Genomic DNA, 18,930 nt, shown 5'->3' on the forward strand with positions numbered 1-18,930 from the left:
AGGAGAGGATAAATATATAAATGATTTCCCTGAGTGAGAGAAAGTTAAAAAAAGGGACTAGTTTGCTTTGTGGTTAAACTGAGAATAGGTCAAGGCGAGGGGGTTGCGAGGGGGTGGCCATATGTTGGCTGTCTATTACATCCTCCAGTGTCTTCGTTGACATCACAGCGCTCAAGAGGAAACAGGAGAAATCTGGTCTCATGTGTGAAATAAGCGGATAAACAGATGAAGCGGTAGAGGAAGGAAGCTACAACTCCTGTACACTTACTGCCCAAAGCTTTTAGTGTACAAGAAAAGATTCCTAGTAGCCGTTTGCATCTTCCTTCCTCCCAATCAGTGACTCCCGAGTGACTGGGGCCTTCCTCCGCCCCTTCCACGAGCAGATATCCTGTCCGGACTCGCCAGACCGAGTTAAACAAAACCTCACACACAAAATTCAGTCAATGTTTGGTCACCAGTTATGGCCTGGAGTGCAGTTCGCCAGCTTGAACTTTTCACGTTCTGTCTCTCTTACTCTCTGAGGGCAAAGATCAGGGTATCAGTAGAGCACTGTGTTTACAGAGACCAAGAGACAGGGGGTTGGGTCTGGGGCCAAACTAGGACAGAGTGGAAGGAATATTACTAGTGCTCCCTCTCTTACTCACGTAAATCACTCATTTGAAAGTCATTCACCCTTGAGGTGTCTGTTGGGTATTACACAAGCATTGGCTCAAAGGGGAATAAGCCTCTGAACTTTACGTAATGGCCTACTGAACTAACAATGTGCTGAGGCAAAACACAGCGGGACCTTTTAAACCCCATCTGAAGTCAAAAGAAATGTCGACATTCTCCTCTGTGTGGCCATCCTCTATGAAAATCACCACAATCTGGCAAATCCCGTCACCTGATCCACAAAGACAATTAAAAGCATTAATTAAGTGGCAAACATAAGTTGGCATGAATGGAAATTGCGGTTGGATTGTAGAAAGTGTTGTTTGGTAACTGTTGCAATCGTTTCATGGTGACTTTAAGCTGATCCAATTATTGATCCAACACTGCAAGTCCACAAATTTAGATGCACTTTTAGGGACATTCAGTTAGATGGACCGCAGCGCAACGATGCAGAACAGTCTCTTGACATGTTTTAGTACCCATGTTTGTCACCAGCTTTCCAATAAAGATTAATAAGACGTATATTTTCTTCCCTTGTGTTTCAATATAAATCCCTTAGACTATTTTTGTGATGCAATGTTTTTAAAGTAACAGAAAAAAGCATTTTGCAAAGCCTAAAAGTCGATAAATGACAGGAAATGTGCAGACCTCAACGCTCCTGTGAGCTTCATGGCAGTATGTTGATGACTCTACATTTTCTGGTTTAGAGAGGATGTGTTTCTGTCATTTTTCAGATATGTGAGGACGTTACCGAGAGTAAACTTGAAATCAACTAACCAAGACCTACCGGACAACATATTAAAACATCACGATTCTGCAACTGTTTCCTTGTGACCTAAACAGCCTAATCTAGTAGTGTGAGAAAAACAGACCTCTTATTAAATACTTCCTCTATAAAATCAGTTCAGTGCACCAAGAGCAGAACAGAAACAGATATGCTAAGCAAAAAACAAGTGGCTGAGCACAAACACACAGACCTTTCAGCATCAGATGAGTAATGCTTTCTTCTGACATTTTTCAAATCGATGTAGTCTGGTTTTAACCTTTTATTGTCGTCTAACACTCCTGTTCTCCAACACTGTGAATCTCAGTTGTTTTAATGCAATGTTTACCACAAGCTGAAGTCTTTTTGTGCGGGTGTTGTTTATGGTGGAATCCTGGTCGCTCCATCTATGCAGACACTCGAACAGGTTTTTGGTGGATGATGGACTTCCTCACCTCACAAAGAGGCCTCTCAGGCCCACACAACCATGCATCAGCACCAGCTCATCGTCTTACCGTATTGTACCATAATGGAACAGTCTCACAGAGCAGAAAAGGTGACTTTTTTTCGATCTGTGTGTGTTACTAACCTTTATCTTGGTGACATCTAATGCATTTTATCATCACTGTCACATGCCCTACCAGTATGTGATAAACCGTTTGGTCCTGTTCCGTGACTTTCACCAAATGCGCCACAAGTCTGAGCACGGGAGACTGCGGGCGCTCAATAGAGCGTCTTGAGCAACAGGTCATGACTCACAGGAGCGCTCGGAGTCAGTTATCTGAACACTAAACATTCAAAGTAACAATCTAAACTGTGAAATGGCAGTCAGAGGCCGCTTGTTCCGAAGTATAACGCTGTAATTCTGCCATTTATTTTGTGCAAAAGAATGTGTGTCTTTTCGGAGCATCATTCTTTCACCTAGATAACACAGCTGCTTTACAGAAGAGAATGTTGACCTTTGACCCTGCTACCTGAGAACACTTCAGAACGAGGAAAGGGAAACGTAGCTAGCAACTTGAACAAACTTTACAATGAACAATCTAGACGAATAAAAAATATACCGGGCACACTTATTTATAAGATACTTTTTACCATGTTTCATCTTTACAATAAGGTTCTATTTGTTAATGCAATTGTTAACACAAAATAACAATGAATCCACAATGTGAATACACATTAAATTAATTAATATATTATGGAAAAAACATGAATTATTACCAACATAATTTGCAACTGTGTATAATAAAATTAACATTAACATACATTAACAAATGCAAAAAAGAGTGTACACCTCATGTATTAACTAATTTGAAATTACCTTTTGTTACCTTTAGTTAATGTATTTACTAACATGAGCAATACATTTTGAACCATGATAGTACATAATGACCATATTTAATAAAAATACAAGTGTGCATTGTTTGCTCATCATTAGTTAGCTCATGGTGCATTACCTAATGGGAACAAATAAAACTCAATTTTACAAGTACATAGAATTAAAAATAGTCACCACAATGGTAGTCTCTATTTTTATCTTTGATGTTTTTCCATTATCAATGCCTGTTCTGCATTTAGTTTTAAGTCTGGCCTTTGTCTGGTATTTTGTCTTTACATCTACTTGCATTCTTTTTCTTCAACGCAACAAACACAAACACATTTTTCAGATTCCTCCGTGCATCTTGATGCAAAGCCATGTCCATGATTAAAAGTGTCTTAAAACAAGACAACACAACACTGATAGACCACAGCTTCATGCAGCGCACGTTAGCAGTTAAATTAAGTGCATGCGACATCTGAAGAGCTGAAAGCAGATTACAAAGTTCAAGCTTAAAAGTTTCTGTGCTTTTATAAAGTAAAGTAATAAACTGTGACTTCCCAAATAGTAGATTTGAACATTGTTTTGTATACCAAACTCAATTTCAAAAGGATCAGAAGCCTATTAAGCAGTGGCTAGCTTCACTGTTTTTGCAGTAATGGGCCGCATGCACACTGCAAAAAAAAAAAACAAAAAAATCTGATGAATGACAGAGCAAAGGAATGCGAGTCAATGATGTGTGGAGTGTGAGATGTGCTGTGACTGTAAAACAGTGAGGATGAACAGACATGTGCATGAAATGATGAAATAAAAGAAGGAGAGATAAAGCTCAAAGTTTCGAGTGAAACTTGTGGACGGGACTTGACAAGCAGGTATCCATGCTGCATGTGCAAACAGTCAGGATGCTCACGCGGACAGACAGCCTCGGTTCGGCTTGGACCGGACAGTGAGGTATATTTACCCGTCCTCAGACGAGGTTGTCTTATTCTGCAGCCGTTCTGGGTTTGAAGAGGGACCGCAGTGCACCTCGTGTGTCAGCAACCACTGCTCACACTGCAGGGAGACCACAAACAGGGAGTTTAATATGCATACCTATGAAAACACACACACACACATGCACTTTCTTTCGGGATGAGACTTTTGACCTTGAAATCTGTTATAAAGTAATAAAAGCATTGCAAACATTGCTTCTGTGTTGAATCACAGCCCTATGAAATGACCCGTTCTTACATACGATCTGGATCTCAGTGGCTGGAGTTTGACCTGCAGTCATGGCACAATTTAACTCGCATCAAAAAGCTGCTTTGAGTCAAAGACACGTTAGTAGTGTAAGCTCTAGAAATCACAGTTCCCTTGAGTGTCTGTTTGTCAGTTGCTATAAATGTCTGAGTATCACTTCTATTTTGGTCCGATTCACAAGCACCTGGTTCTCATGAAGGGGATTCTTCAAACGATTCATCCAAAAGACTCACAAACTCTGGATGATTTGGTGAAGGGTTTGTCAGAATAATTCAAACTGGTATGAAATTGACAATACATTTTTCTTGACCAGAAAATAACATACACATCCATACATACATACATACATACACACACACACACATATATATATACACACACATACACTTTTTTTATTTTAAAAAGATATTTTAAATTGTAATATTTCACAATATATGAAGAAACATTATTGATAACTATTTTTTTAAATTCAAAAGTTAAAAAAAAAAATTCAAAAATTCAAAAATTGTAAAAGTTTGACCCCCAGCTTTAGTGTATTGTTATCTAGAATTAAGAATATTGCCATAATATATTTTTGCTTATACACCCTATTTCTATTTAGCTTTATGTGATAACATTGTCAGTATTAAGAGTAGACTATTTTTAACTGGCAGCTGCTAAAAACATAAACAGAAAAAAAAAACTTGCTAAATGACTTATTTGTTAGAAGACTAGTATTTTATTACTAATATTTTACAATAGTACAGTTATAATACTTCTGACATTACCTAATTTTTAAATAAACTGTATTATTTTGGGAAAATCAGCATTGGAAAACGTTGCACAATCTGTCTAGGCCTGCTCCTAATTAACACAGTAAGACGTTTTTCAGCATCTTTTGTTGCATCACTAATCAGTGATTGGCCCGTTTAACGTCTGTCAGCCGTCCGCAGACGTGATGGAGAGATACAGAGATGCACAGACGAAGAGGAGGAGAGACTTACGCAGCTTTATCCTCTTTGTGAAGGAGCTTTTCAAAAGAGAGGAGACGTGCAGAGAGTGTGATGGAGCGTGTGTCTTTAAATTAGAGAGAGGGAGAGAGGGACACAACTGACTGAAGACAGATGACCATAAAAAGTTCACAGGAAACTTCTCCGTTGGTGGTGGGGGATGGAGAGGAGATGGAGAGACGAGTGAAGGAGAGATGGAGGATGGGATGAGAGAGACAGGACAGAGATTATCAGATTAGCGGCTGGTAAGACTGTCTAATTGAGAGGCACAGAGGCAGGTATAATGGCCTGCTGGAGGAGACATTTTAGGCTGCTGTGGTCTTTAGCCACGTCAGTGTGTGTGTGTGTGTGTGTGTGTGTGTGTACGTATGCCCCCCTGAAACCCACACAGCCTGCGTGTCTCTGCTCTGATGATGATGACCGGACACTGACTGTATTCAGCAACGGTTATTGGCTTTGGTGTGAATTGCACAACAGTCAGAAAAAAAATGATAAAACAAAAGGAGAAGCAAAGTGGGTAATACATCAGCGAATGAGCAGGCCAGAAATGTTTGACACAGCCAGCCTCCCAGATGCATTACCAGTGTGATTTAAAGTGTATTTTATAAAGTATATATATTTTATTAAAGTGTATATATACAAAAAAAGGTAATACATTCGGAGCAAGTGCTTCCATATTGCGCCAAAGTCTATGTAATTAAGTTTTCATTAACTTATTTTAATGCATATTTTCATTAAATATAAAAGTTTAGGGTCAGTACAATTAATAATAATTTAAAAAAAAAACTTTTATTTCAAGCAAGGATGCATTTAACTGATGAAAAGTCACAGTGAATCATTTTATAAGTTTACAAAAATATTATATTTCAAATAAATGCTCTTCTTTTGGACTGTATATTCAAAGACTCCTGCAAACCTGTATCACAGAAATCTGAAGCAGCACAAATGGTTTTCAACATCGATAATAATAAATGTTTTTTGAGCACCTAATAAGCATATTACAATGATTTCTGCCAAAGGATCAATTGAATATTCAGTGTTGCCATCATCATAAGGATAAATCAAAACAGAAAACTGTTGTTCTAAATTGTAATAATATTTTTGATCAGATTAATGCAGGCCTGGTGAGCAGAAGAGACTCGAAAAAACATGAAAAATATTTAGTGATTCTTATATACACGTGAAAATAGTCGTGTGATTTTGTCTGTCCTGCTGTGGGTTAATTTGCTATCATTGCCATTAATTACTGAAGCACAAGTGCAGAAGTTAAAAAGTAATAGTGAGACTTCCTTTGTGAACACAGCTAATTAGATGAGTCACTAGATTCAGACTTCAACAAATAGTTTGTTGAGAAAAAGTTAAAGCAGCTGCAAAAAAAAAAAAAAAAATAGAGAGATGCCTGACGATGAACCACAATTAACTGCTACAGGATACATTTCATTCCTCTGTGCCAGGAAACAGTTTGATTCAAGCTGAATTTGTGTTGAATGAGTGCAGTATTGGCTGCATCCATTTTTGGGTTAAACCTGTTTGTGTATGCATACTATGTGATTACCTCCGCCTCCGTGTGTGTGTGTGTGTGTGTGTGAAAGAATGCTACTGCTCTGTTTCAGGGCTGGATGACAGGCACGGACAAGTGCAGGAACCGACGAGTTTGAGAGCAGTTGGCGCGCTGAGATAGCGCTGCTTTCTGCCTAGCACATCGCCCCTCAATATCAGTTTCAATAGCGAGAGGCCAAGATAAAAACCAGTGAAAGGCAGACAGGAGATGGGACCTGACGCAAAAACAGGAAGGTGTAGAGTTTAAAAGAAAGGGATGAAAAAAAAAAACTGATGAATGAGAAGAGCAGGCAAGGTGGCACAGATAAAGAGCGAGGTGAGAATCTGGACAAACGGGACAGGCCAGTTTGCTCATTCGATGCTTGAAAGACCTCACTGAGTTAACTGCTCACTCCCTGACTTGTTTGCTTTGTTTCTACTAAACACCAGAGACACAGAGAGGGAGAAAGGGGGGCCGGAGGATGGGTGAAGGGAGTTACCAGAACCTGCACCACCCTGAGGTCTGTTTTTTGCAAGCATTCCCATCAGAAGTGGGCCTTGGACCAGAAACACAGTCCCACGGAGATGTAAATGCACAGCCAAGCCAGTGAAATAAAGCCATCCGATTATATAATTTACATTCATTTTAACTCAACGTAATTAACCTCCAGTACTCGAGGGGGCAGTCTATGCCATTAATTTGATTGTGTCGACTAGGGCTGGCACAATAAAAGGATGCATCGTGATTTATTGATCGATTCTGAGATTTTCGGAATGCATCGTGATTCTCTCTCAAATCGATACTTAAGCAGATTTTTAAGAAACATGCTAAGTTAACATACATCTTTATCTGAAAACCAATGCTAGTCATTCGGGCCTGAATGTTGGTCTCTGTTTTGGTTTGTGAAACCCGCCCACTGCCAGTTTACCCAAGTGTCTTTCAGTCCCCCGGGCTGCCACTTGGCGGAAAACAGTGTATTTCATTTTATTCATTGTCAAGTGCGCTCGTTCCTGTTGGGTGTTGTCAATCTGGCAACCTGCTGAGGAGGAGAGGCTGGGTGAAAAACAAAAAAAACAAACTCTCCAATATTTTGAATTTGCACTGCAATACCTTGTTCAACCACTCTGTTGTCAATCCTACATCCAGCACCGTTAACAAAAGCTGGTTCTCTATGCTAGTTTTTAACCAAACGCTCAAATGCTACAGAAGATGTGCACTTGTGCATTCGGCTGAGTAATGTAAGTGTTTAAATGTACTTGCACATTTATGCTTTTATGATAAAAGAATTCATGCAAACACAGCCCACTGTGAGCATCCTTGTACTTTGCTTCAACCTTTTTGAACTTTATGAATGATTATTTTAGGTTCAAGTGGTGCATGTGTAAGGAACCTGAAGCAGCAGAATACAACTATTTCTATTTTCTAAAGCGCGCAGTGCTATCTGCTGTTAAGAACTAAGCTCAGAATCGATTCAAGACAGAATCGCGATGCATTCCGAAAATTTCAGAAACATTTCTCAATTTGCGATGCATAGTTTTATTATCCCAGCCCTAGTGTTTTTATTAAGCTTCCTAAATAATAAGAGTTTATTATTAAACAGTTATCTTCAAATGGTTGCTAAACCATGACTTGAAAAGCAAAAATGAGCATAGAAGAAGACATCTTAGGTTAATGTTTGTTACAGCGCCCCTTGTGACAACGTGGAGAATGCACCACATACTTGCTTTGAAGAATGCAATGGTTTTACCATCATAAGGTCTGCAAAACACAATGGTACTATGCAATTTCCACATCCAGAAAAATATTGTAATACCAATAGTATGGTAATTTTTAGTACAGCAGCCCTCAGTATGTTTCCTAATCAGTCTGCAGAAGTGCCAGCAATGCAATCAAAAGCAAAGACATAGAAAATTGAAATCATCTGACCAGCCATTGTGTGGCAACATGTGGAAACTCCAGTGAGGCTTGGGTTCCTTTTACAGATGATGGTTTATGTTAGAGCAGAACAGAGAATAGCATTAGCCCATCAAACCAAAGAAGGCAAAAGCAGACACGTCACCAACCCCAATTATTTTCTCCTTATTCATGATTTTCTGCTTCCTAGACGAATTTGCAAAGATGCTGGCCTCAACCACTGACAAGACAGCACATCCAGTTTTGTCTGCTGACTGATTTTTCATGGTTATATGACTAACAACAGGAAATAAGAAACTATGAATATAAGATGTGACTACATCGAACTTACAACTTTCGCTTCAGCTATGAATAAAATGAGTGCTTCTGCAATGAATTTGTGGCATCAAACTGTGATCAACTGTTTACTCTTAAACATCGTTTAACACCTGAGTAAAGCATACATCATATCAGGCAACATGCTAAACTGTGCTGAGCAGGAAGTGGCTTTCATTTCCAAATCAAGCCTGGCTGCTTCGCCTTGGGTTGCTTCGCCTTCATGCAAACAAGTTCTGTATCTGTGTGAGCATCTCAGATGCACTATAAAAAAGTTTCAAAGCCTCCAAATCATAGTCACTTTGAGAACACGTTGCTGCTTCTTGCTAAATGGCTTTAAGACGTATCCTTGAAGTACAGCAGGGTTGCAAGGATGCGCTGAAATATTTGGTTCACATGTGTTTTAAGGGGGATGGGGGACGTCTAGCCCCAGCTGTGGTGCAGGCTCGGTAGTTTCTGGCTCTTCAGAGGTTAAGAGATGATGTAAACAAGCATGCAAATTGAGGGGTCCTTGGCAACGGACGACTCAGCTGTCAAGCCTCACAGGTGTTTGCGACAGGGACAAGTCTAAGACCCTTCTTTCTTGCAGATGGAAGGCTTTTATTTTGGTCTAAAAGACACATATGGTGCCTCGGATTGGCCAGACTTCTCAGTGGGGTACTGCAAGAGCAGTTGACCGGTCACATGAGCGAGGTTTAAGGACAGGACGGCCTCGTATTCAGTCTCATCTCCATATCCATGCAAATATGCATGGGCGGTAAAAGAAAGGACTGCATTCTCTCACAAAAGAGAGGCTGGGTTTGCAAAGACCGAGTTCTTGTAAGAGTAGACAGACGCTGGCTCGTGCCCGGTTTCTGTGGAGAGCCGTGGTGTTACAGAGGAGTGCAGATGCAGGGTCCATGCTGACAGATCAGTGTGCCACTGACAGCTGCCTGGAAAAAGCATACACTGTCCACCCTCATTACAGATGGTGTGTGTGTCTGTGCATGTGTGTCCCCACCGATCCGTCCAAAACAGGGCAGCCATTTTATAACGCTTCCTTGAGATGTGAACAAGAACCGTGAATGAAAAGAACCACAATGATGCGAGACTACATCCCAGGCTTACTCTGGTTAAACAGTGCGTGAGGTGTAGAGGACTGAATGAAAAGGAGGATCTGAGCATCTAATCTCCTTCCCTCCTGTTGTTCTTGTTGTTTTGATCGCTCCTTTATTTAGCGGACATGTTCCTGCAGGAAGACCAAGCGATCTTTCCCCCGTCCGACTTGCTGAGATGGCATTCTCTCTGATACGCTTTGACTGCGATCTGTGGATATAAAGACATCTGCAACTGTTCACTGACATCGTTTCATTTGAGCGTTTAAATGTCTGCTTTTGTACTCGACAGTAAAAGGTTTATTTTCAATTTTGTTGTGCAAAACTGGATCTTTTAACTCATCCGTGGAAAAAAAAAAATCCTCTATGGAAGAAGTCACATGGGAATTCTTCCCATCTCCCTCCCACTTTCCCCCATTCCCTCTCTCTCGGGCAGAGCTGGTGAGGGTGGCAGCTTTTATGGCAGAGAGGATGCAGTGGGCTAATGCTGTTCTCCTTTGACAGTTGTCTATCTGTGCAACAAATGGAACATAAATCCAGAGGCACACAGAAGGCTCTCCAAACCTCACTGTGTACATGGCTCACATCAGCAACTAGAACAACTTATGCATGGGGCCTGTAGATGTGCAACTCACTTCTATCACTGGAAAACTTCTCTTTAAACATTATTGATTATCATAAAGGATGTACCAACAACTGGAGGCAAAAAAATTGAGATGTTCAGCATGTTCAAAGCTGACTTTGAGTTCAGTGAGATTATAGGGTCCCAGATAAAGTGGCCGAAAAATATTATTTTTTGTTGCATTTTGAGAAACATTTATAATATTGTAAACAAAGACAGAAGTAGGGTATTGTGCGCACAAGTCGGCATGAATGCAAGTAATGTTTTTCAATTAATCTAAAAAGCACTGTAATAACTTAAGGTTTGGCTTATAAGATGGTGTTAGCCAAACTGTGCCTTGCAATAAAACTATAAAGATGCTTCTGATAACCATCTCTCCTTTATGCACCGTTGAGGTACAGGTGTGGCCACCGGTTTCATGAAGTAGACTCTAAATTCACTGTACACCTGAGAACACAAAGAGACCAGGAGTAGGAAGAGGAGGAGGAGGTGTGTGGGGGTACCTCCAGGCCTTTTCAGTCCTGTTAAACAGGCAAGCTCCTACAAGCCGTCCTGAAAAAGAGGCCCACGATGCTGTGCACACACATCCTGGAGCTGATCCGAGTGAATGCACCAATACAGCCAAGGGATTCCCTCACAAATTGCATGAAATGGTGTTCAAAGAGGAAAAAAATAGCAAAAGCTTAGATGATCATTCCAAAAACATTGTGCAAAAAAAAAAAAAGAAAACATATCTATTCTGTAGAAACTTTTAATCAATTTTACCAAAACTAGAACAACCTGATTCACTGTAAATAATGTGCTAGCAGCTCAGGTTTGGAGGCTGGCGAGCTGCCATGGAGGGTTCTCCATCATTTATTTGGAATACTAAGAGAAGGAAAACCACTGGAGGGGTGTTTGACAGAGAACTAGGCAGATATGCCTCTTACGGCATGCTATAATAGAGCTCTTTGTGAAGCCAAGAAGAATACAGCCTTCATCGAGCTGATGCTGAGAACATCTCTCTGTGTCTCATACGAGCACACATAAACAGACATGCAGTGACCATGCATGAGTTGTGGCTGCTTTTTCCCCTCCCTTGAAAAAGAAGCTTGTTGGGTGAAAAAATCCAAAGCAAGATTTGTGAATGCTTATTGGACCCAGTTCTGACGGCGATGTTATCGTCAGTAACTGCGCATTACCTCACTCCCACTTCTTTCACTCTATCATTTCTGCACCTCCCCTTCCCTCCGGCCCCCTTTTGGCTTCTGTTACAATGTTACATGGCCTAAACTCCAGAGCAAGGATGCAGGCTAAAGTACAAGGCCATAACATCAGCCAACTGGTGCTGTGACGGCCGTCAGCCACCCACTTTTATGGCTCCGCCCCCAAAGGCCAACCCACATGACTCGCTTCAGCCAATCGCGTCCGTTCTGCCAGCTGTTTGCTATTGCTGTTCGCCTGAGTGACAACCAGGCCGGCGGTTGCAGCAGGGGTCATCCATCACACTGACGCGCAGGGCTTCTCGGCTGAGCCGAAGCGACTCCCTAGCATCACATCACGTACAGCCCCCCCTCCCCTGCCTGAAATAAGAGTCACATTGTTTTTTTTCCCTTTCGTGGAGCTCCAGAGTTGCTGTGCAGGGCTCTCTCTACATAGGCGGCTGCCTGAGGACATGCTCCTACAAGGGAGCGATTCATCTAAAATGGGGGGTGGGGGGTGTGGAGGCGCTGGAACTTCGTAGGACAATTTGCAGACTGAGAGCATTAAGTCACGATTCTTTCTATAAATGTGGCAACTTGGTGTTTAGCATCAGTCTGACCATCCTACAAAAGGCTGCAGAGGCAGTCTACAAAGAAAGAGCAAGCCAAAAGCGAGAACTTGATGGGAGTCTAGAATCGGATCCATTCAGTGTATTTTGCTGTAATCACCAAATGCCAAAAAAAACGTTGATGACCAAATTTGGTGAGAGTTAATTTCTTTCAGTTTCACCGTACTGACCGTATTAAGTGACATGATTGAAATAAAATCTTTATTATTACACCCATATATTTAGCATAACACTGAAAATGGATCGGTGGTATAACATTTATCTCGTACTGCGGACACCTCTATTTAATGTAATGCTGGTGAAAACAACAATTACATATCATGTTATTTGGAGTTCCAACACTTTTATGTTACGTGGCGATTTTAATTGTGCATTTAAATACTTTATTACAAAGTGAGTAAGCTTAAAAAAAAAGTGCCACCTACTATACCAATACGTATTTATACGATTATGTAAAACTAGACTCAATTTGGGAGTAAAGTACACAGATGTACAATGTTATCCACTAAACATCACAACATACCGTTATTCGTGCTTGCATTGTCCTTTAAGCATCAATTAGCTTGAAACCTCCTTTAGATGATGGATCTCAATGACATCAGCTGGTACAGAAATTAAAGAAAGTACACAACCCAGCAGCAGTCAAAAGACGGTGGTCATTACAGATCAGTCTCTTTTTCCTCAATTTCCATGACAGTCTGTTGAGGCGTAAGGGCACCAGCATTTCAGCTGCAGGGCCGCAAAGGCCTCATTTCCATCTCTACAGGCCCCTTAATGTTTGCCCATACACTGATAAAGAGGGTCCCATCGGACGTAAGGCGGCACCAGAGTGGGTACAGATTGGTGGGTGGGTGACAGCCCTCAACATTGTGAGGTCCTGAAAGGATAAAAGGGGTTAAAACACACAGGAAGGGACAATTACAACCTTCGAACAAAGGCTAGCAGGCTTAGACGAAACGGTCACATGACTCAAAGGAAAAAGTTCTGGTTTCCTCCACTGATTTTGAGCTCTAAACACTTTTTTTTTAATTGTCGAGAGGTTCTTAGAGCATGACCTGATTAAGTATTTAATGTCCACCTCTAACAAAAGAGCCAGATTAGCAGAACTGAGGAGTACGTTGCCTGCGTTCCCCTGGAAAAGACTGAAACCATTTAATTCACGACCTCTGATGAACAATTCCCTAAAAGTAGCACAAGCGTTATCATAATTATGAGAACCTGAAAAAAAAAAAACATCCAGTATCCACCATTTCCTGTTCAGCAGACTCACACACGGCCTTGTGGGATAGGCCATTTCCTTAGCAAGCCATGAAACATGCGGTTGAATCACAAACACAGACGTGCGGCTCCAAAGTGACCAATCACCATCGTGCCATCATCAGGAGAGGATTTCAACAACGAGTCTAAAAGCCTCAACATATCTCATGACATTAGAAAAGTTTTCTACATGCACTGTAGGACTGTCAATTTCTTTGCAACTCTCTTTATAGCTTATCAGCAGCCCACTGACCTTGTTCAAAGATTACGGCAGAATGAAATGAGCGCAATCTAGGAGAAGCCACTTTATGACTAGTTACGCAACACCGATTGAGACAAAACAGAGGTTTTGCACATCATACACCAAGGGCACGAGATGGACTCTTCATTCAAACGAGGATGTTGCAAGTTTTTGAGCCTGACGTGCTGAAGATTACAACTCTTCATTTGTCTTTAAATATCTGCATGGCTTTCAAAAGATTTATGAAATTTCTGAACTGATCTAGTTTAGGCTAACTGATCTTAGGCTAGTAGTACCCATAACCCACAAGGATGAGCGAAGCAGCCATTTGACGTGCAGACCCTTGATCTGGTCTTCATGTGCCAATCAACAGCCTGGTTATCTTCTTTGCTCTCTGATTAAGTTTATTATTACCTCTGCTCTACTTTTCTCAAACACTTGGTAACAAAGTTCACAAGTGGAGTCCTAACTCCCTGGTTAATGATAACACTCCACTGACAGTCATATTGTGGGATGCTCTGGACGCATGGAAACTAGATGAAGGAAGTAGATGAATCCGAATGGTTTTCTGATGACGAACACTGATGAAGAGGTTTTGTAATGTGGCAGTTATCGCTCATCCACACTTATACTCTCATTGACAGGCACAGACAGGTCGGATTATAGTGCATTCACACAAACAGTTGTTTTGAGCCACACAGCGAGATCCTACCAGCTAAAGCCCAGGAGAAAAAAGAAACGCCAATAGGTCGTGTCCACAAATTGTGAGATATGGTTTCAGTTTTATTCACTGAAATTGTCAAATTTCAGCCTCAAAGCAAAAGAAAATTAATTCACGGCAAATTGAAAATGAATTCTCTTTTGTAGAAAATGCTGAAAACTTGATGGTCCTTAATAGGGCTGGGTGGTATACTGAGTTTGTACGATATATCGCTTTATTTTTAATAAGCGATACGGTATGAGGCAATACTGTTTATATGGATTAAATGGATTCACATCTGAATAACAGCAGAGGACACAGAGTGAGATGTTAAGGGGCAAGTGCAGTTTGTTCTGAACATGAGACATGTTTTATATTAAGGGCTTTACAATAACTAGTATTTAACTGATATACTTAACACATATAGTTTAAAGCGGCTCACACAGAGACGCTGCCTGCGCCATTTAATTTGTTTTCAGATATGCCATTATCCTCAGTGCATAACTTATATTTCACTGGCATATTCTCCATCTGTAAACGTTATAAGGTCGTGGAAATGTTTCCATTTTGAATGTCAGGAGCCTTTTGCATATGATTCTCCGCTAAACTTGACAGACTTCAGTGTACGAGCACCGCTGGACACATGCTTTTGCTTTAAAAAGCATAATTTTTAATGTTACAATGTTAGAACATAATGCGATGTTAGCCCCTTTTTTGCACATAATGAATAGCATAGCCAACTTTCACTACATTTGTTTTCATTGCCTTTAATATGAACATTGTTTGATTAGACAACATTGGGCAGGATATTAAATAAATGAATATATTCTGTATGTCACACTTGGGTTTTTTAGCCATATTGCCCAGCCCTAGTCCTAAAACAACTTTTTTTTTCATCCACTGTATCTTTAACATTGCTTATTAGACCTCATGGTTTTCCACATGTATTCTGGGTGGGTCCCTCAGAAACATCCAAGCGTGCAGGCTTGCTGGGAAGTAGGTGTTGAAGAAGGGCAGCGTTTCTGTCTGTTCATTGTGTACACAGCCCCTGATGGGAAAGGCCAGGTTTCAGGAGAAGAAAGAACCCTGTTCGCTGTCTTTTGTGGCGTCTCCTCAGAGGCGCGTCAGAAGAGCCTGCCCCATTGACTCCTTGTTTCCCGAGGGAGCTAGACGGTGTACCATTAACCCCATACCAGTGAGGCAGACACACCTTTACCTTTTCACCTGACCATTCGAATTCACAGCCCAAAATCGGACTTGAACGCCCACTTTAGAGCCCTAGACCTCTCTAACCCAACCCCCTCCCACATCATTTCAGCCGGCTCCATCACAAAGACGCATTTATTTTGGAAACAGTCGCCAGCATATCAGCATCTCCTATCTTTTCTAATGCTGATATCCCTAAACAGAAGGAGCGTGGCCTGGTGCTATTTCATGTGTCTCTTCTCCTGGTGTGACGACTCTGGGAGATTTTTCTGAGCGGACCGGGTGTGGCTTTCAGGAAGGGTTCTTCAGATTAGTAACACTGGTACGCATCTTAGTCAGACCGTCCTGGCTGGAAAGCGTCTGGTGGAAATGTCAAAGACGAATGTGACCAATCTTTTTGTCTGAACTTGCGGGTGCAAGACCAGATTTGTTAAAGAAAGTGTGAACCAGGAAAGCCTTGATTTCATTCACTCCCCGTGTCTCCGCCTCCATCCCAAGGCCAGTCCAGTAACCTCATCCTCCCTGCCCCCCTACACTCATAGCAGCTGTGCAAAGGATGCTCTCTCTCAGGTGGAGGCCCATGTGTTTGCACAAGAGCTTGCAAGAAGGTGTGTGTCTGACTTCTTTACGAGCCTGAGGTTCAGCAGGACTAGGGGCATGTGCTCCAGTCTCTGTGGATACGAGGTGTGTCCTGTGTTTGCTGAACAAACAACAGCACCTTTTCAGCTCATGAGATTGCTGGACATTGTGTGTGTGTGTGTGGATGGGTATGTGTATGGTTCGGTTTTGAAGAAGAGGATGACTGACTGTGAAGGTTGTTATGCACTTGAATTATCTGCTTCTTATCCATCACTGCATAAACAGCTACAGGGAAGCTTGAGAACTTCAGTTCAACATGGAGGGACTTCAAATAAGAACCAGGGATGGAATGAAAACAAAGCACAACTTGCAACACGACACACTTCTATGCTATGATGCCAGGGTGGTGCTATGAGACTGCTAGTTGTGATGCACCAAAAAAAATGATGTACTGAAACCAAAATTACATTTTTCATTTAGACAAAAAAAATTGTAAATAAAGTTTGGGAAACTGAGCAATCTGGATAACTGTAACATGCACAAAATAGTCAATGACACGGTCAAAAGTTTAGCTTTTCATTGACTTGATATTCACACTCAATATTTATCTTCCCCAGCATAAAGGAGCAACCCATAAATGACACAATAAAGACCATAAACAGATCTGCTGCGGTCAACATCTCATATTCGCTGAGCTGCATCCCAGGATTACATGTTTTCCCAGCATGCACCGCAGCCGCCAGGTAGCATGTCATTAAAACAGCTCATCCTCGCGAGCTATATTTGTTATCCACCGAGTGGCAGACCAGCGGAGCAGACGGAAGCAAACGGCCACCTCTTGGTTTTCGATTAGCGCCAGACATAAGACGACCAGTTTTGTGCCCTTTACACGAAGGCCTGTCTGCATGTCCTCAAACGTGCCAGACGCAGAACATGCAACGACAAAATACCCTTCCTGGTGTCCCAACTCCAGCTCAAGACGACGATTAGTGCAACTGTATCATTTGCATGCTCTCTCCAGTTCCAGCGTACTCTCTCTAGTTGCTGCGATGCTGTTGCCCTCTTTTTTTCTTCCTGCAACCACTCGTGTCTTGTCTGTTCCACCCTTTCTTCCCTCCCTCCCTCCCTCTCTCTTTTTGTCTCTCGGCCAGCTCCACTGAGCAACAAGTGCTGCCTGCGAGTACCACCCTCCCCCTCGTCCCAGCCTCCAGAAGCTATCGCAAATCCTGCGAGCAACTGCCAGCTGACAAAACTGTTTAGTCAGCAAGAGAGAGGCAGAGCAAGCAGGGAGGGATAGAGAGAGAGAGAGAGAGCGCGCAAACGAGAGCCATGCATCAGTCGACCCACACTAAAAACAACCAAAATAACGCTTTAGATTTAGCCTAAACACTTATCTTGAGAAAACAAGAAGTGAGAGTTCTAAAAAAAAAAAAGAGAGAGAGAGAGAGAAAGTAATAAAACCAGGGCCTGTGGTGTCAAAAGCACTAGTGGTCTGTCTGTCGAGAGGTCTGAATCTCAGAGAAGACTAACTAACTCACCATTGTTCGAACACTTCCTTCATCTCTTCCCCCTCCACCTCAGAGTCTTTCCTCTCATCTCCTCTTCTCAGCTTGCCCTGCCTCCCTCCCGTCCCGTGGCATTCTTTCACATCGGTGATAGCCGTTGGGTTAGACTTTGAACTCTTAGCACATACCACAACATTATTTGCTGGTTGGAGCGGCTCGGGGGAGAAGCGGGTGATAAGACGGGAACAGTTTTTGAGGCATCGTCAAGCCTGATCATCGGGGCAGATGATTGGGTCAGTACTCTGATGAAAGCTTCTCAACAGTCTTACAGCTACAGACTTTAAAAGCATGACGATCATTACAATGAAACGTTTCAATAAAAGCTGTTAAAAACCAAATTCAAATGGCACTTAGAGAACACATTATTCTGTGGTTGCCAACATGACTTTAAATGCAAGTCTATGGGACTTTTATTTTATTGTAAGATAAACCATTTGAAAAGGTAACATCTCACCTCGACAGGCCGTGATTTAACACATCATACAAAGAACACAAGTTCAACAATTACGGTTTTGAAATGCCAAATAGTACTGCTGCTTTCATTTATGAATTCATCAGACTCTTTTATACAAAGCAACATGCAAATGATTAGCGAACAGATCAGTAAAAAGTCAGAATTGTTTTAAACTACATGTTTTGCAACTGCTAGTTCTCCAGCAGCTTCATGTTTCTTTTTTACAGCCAAAGATAAGTGCTGCCTGTGTGGGCCATGCAATCACGGAGAGGATTGGTTGAATTTTTGAGGTCGAGCCTTCAATCCCATATATGACACATCTAGTCTGTTAACAATAATGAGCCACGGCGAGGAGGTAAAGCAGTATTCATGAAATGTCTGCATTCTTCTTACTGCATTAACAAACAGTAGACAATGAGGTACTTCAAGCAGGACAACCTCAAATATAGCTGAGGCTGAAGTGTCAGCACCCAACACTATTCTAGTGCAGACGTCCAGACAGAGGCATGCCTGTGTCACTGAAATATACCACTGGTTTGAATAAAACACCAGTTAAACTGCGTGCTAATAAAATTAACAAACACTTACTACAACTCTGCATCTCCAGCTAACTTTTGCATGAATGAGTTTGAATATCTAGTTATTTTGTGTGATGTTAATAAATTGTGTGTAC

The 18,930-nt window shown here is 41.6% G+C and overlaps 1 protein-coding gene across 5 annotated transcripts in view; it reads right to left on the bottom strand.

Annotated features, from left to right (window-relative positions):
* The window catches only part of LOC127946151 (ras-responsive element-binding protein 1), a 45,894-nt gene that overhangs the window by 23,575 nt on the left and 3,389 nt on the right, over window positions 1-18,930 (bottom strand). For 2 of the 5 annotated variants that reach the window (XM_052542483.1, XM_052542486.1), the window contains exon 2: window positions 3,694-3,785. The exons of 1 other annotated variant lie outside the window; for it this stretch is intronic. The gene's annotated coding sequence lies outside the window, so the exon portion shown is untranslated. Of the gene's footprint in view, window positions 1-3,693; window positions 3,786-4,954; window positions 5,562-17,776; window positions 18,021-18,930 lie in introns of those variants that run through there. 2 more of the 5 variants (XM_052542484.1, XM_052542485.1) reach the window with 2 other exon arrangements.

The sequence above is a fragment of the Carassius gibelio genome, chromosome A24 (genome assembly GCF_023724105.1).
Source record: "Carassius gibelio isolate Cgi1373 ecotype wild population from Czech Republic chromosome A24, carGib1.2-hapl.c, whole genome shotgun sequence".
NCBI classification, from domain to species: domain Eukaryota; kingdom Metazoa; phylum Chordata; class Actinopteri; order Cypriniformes; family Cyprinidae; genus Carassius; species Carassius gibelio.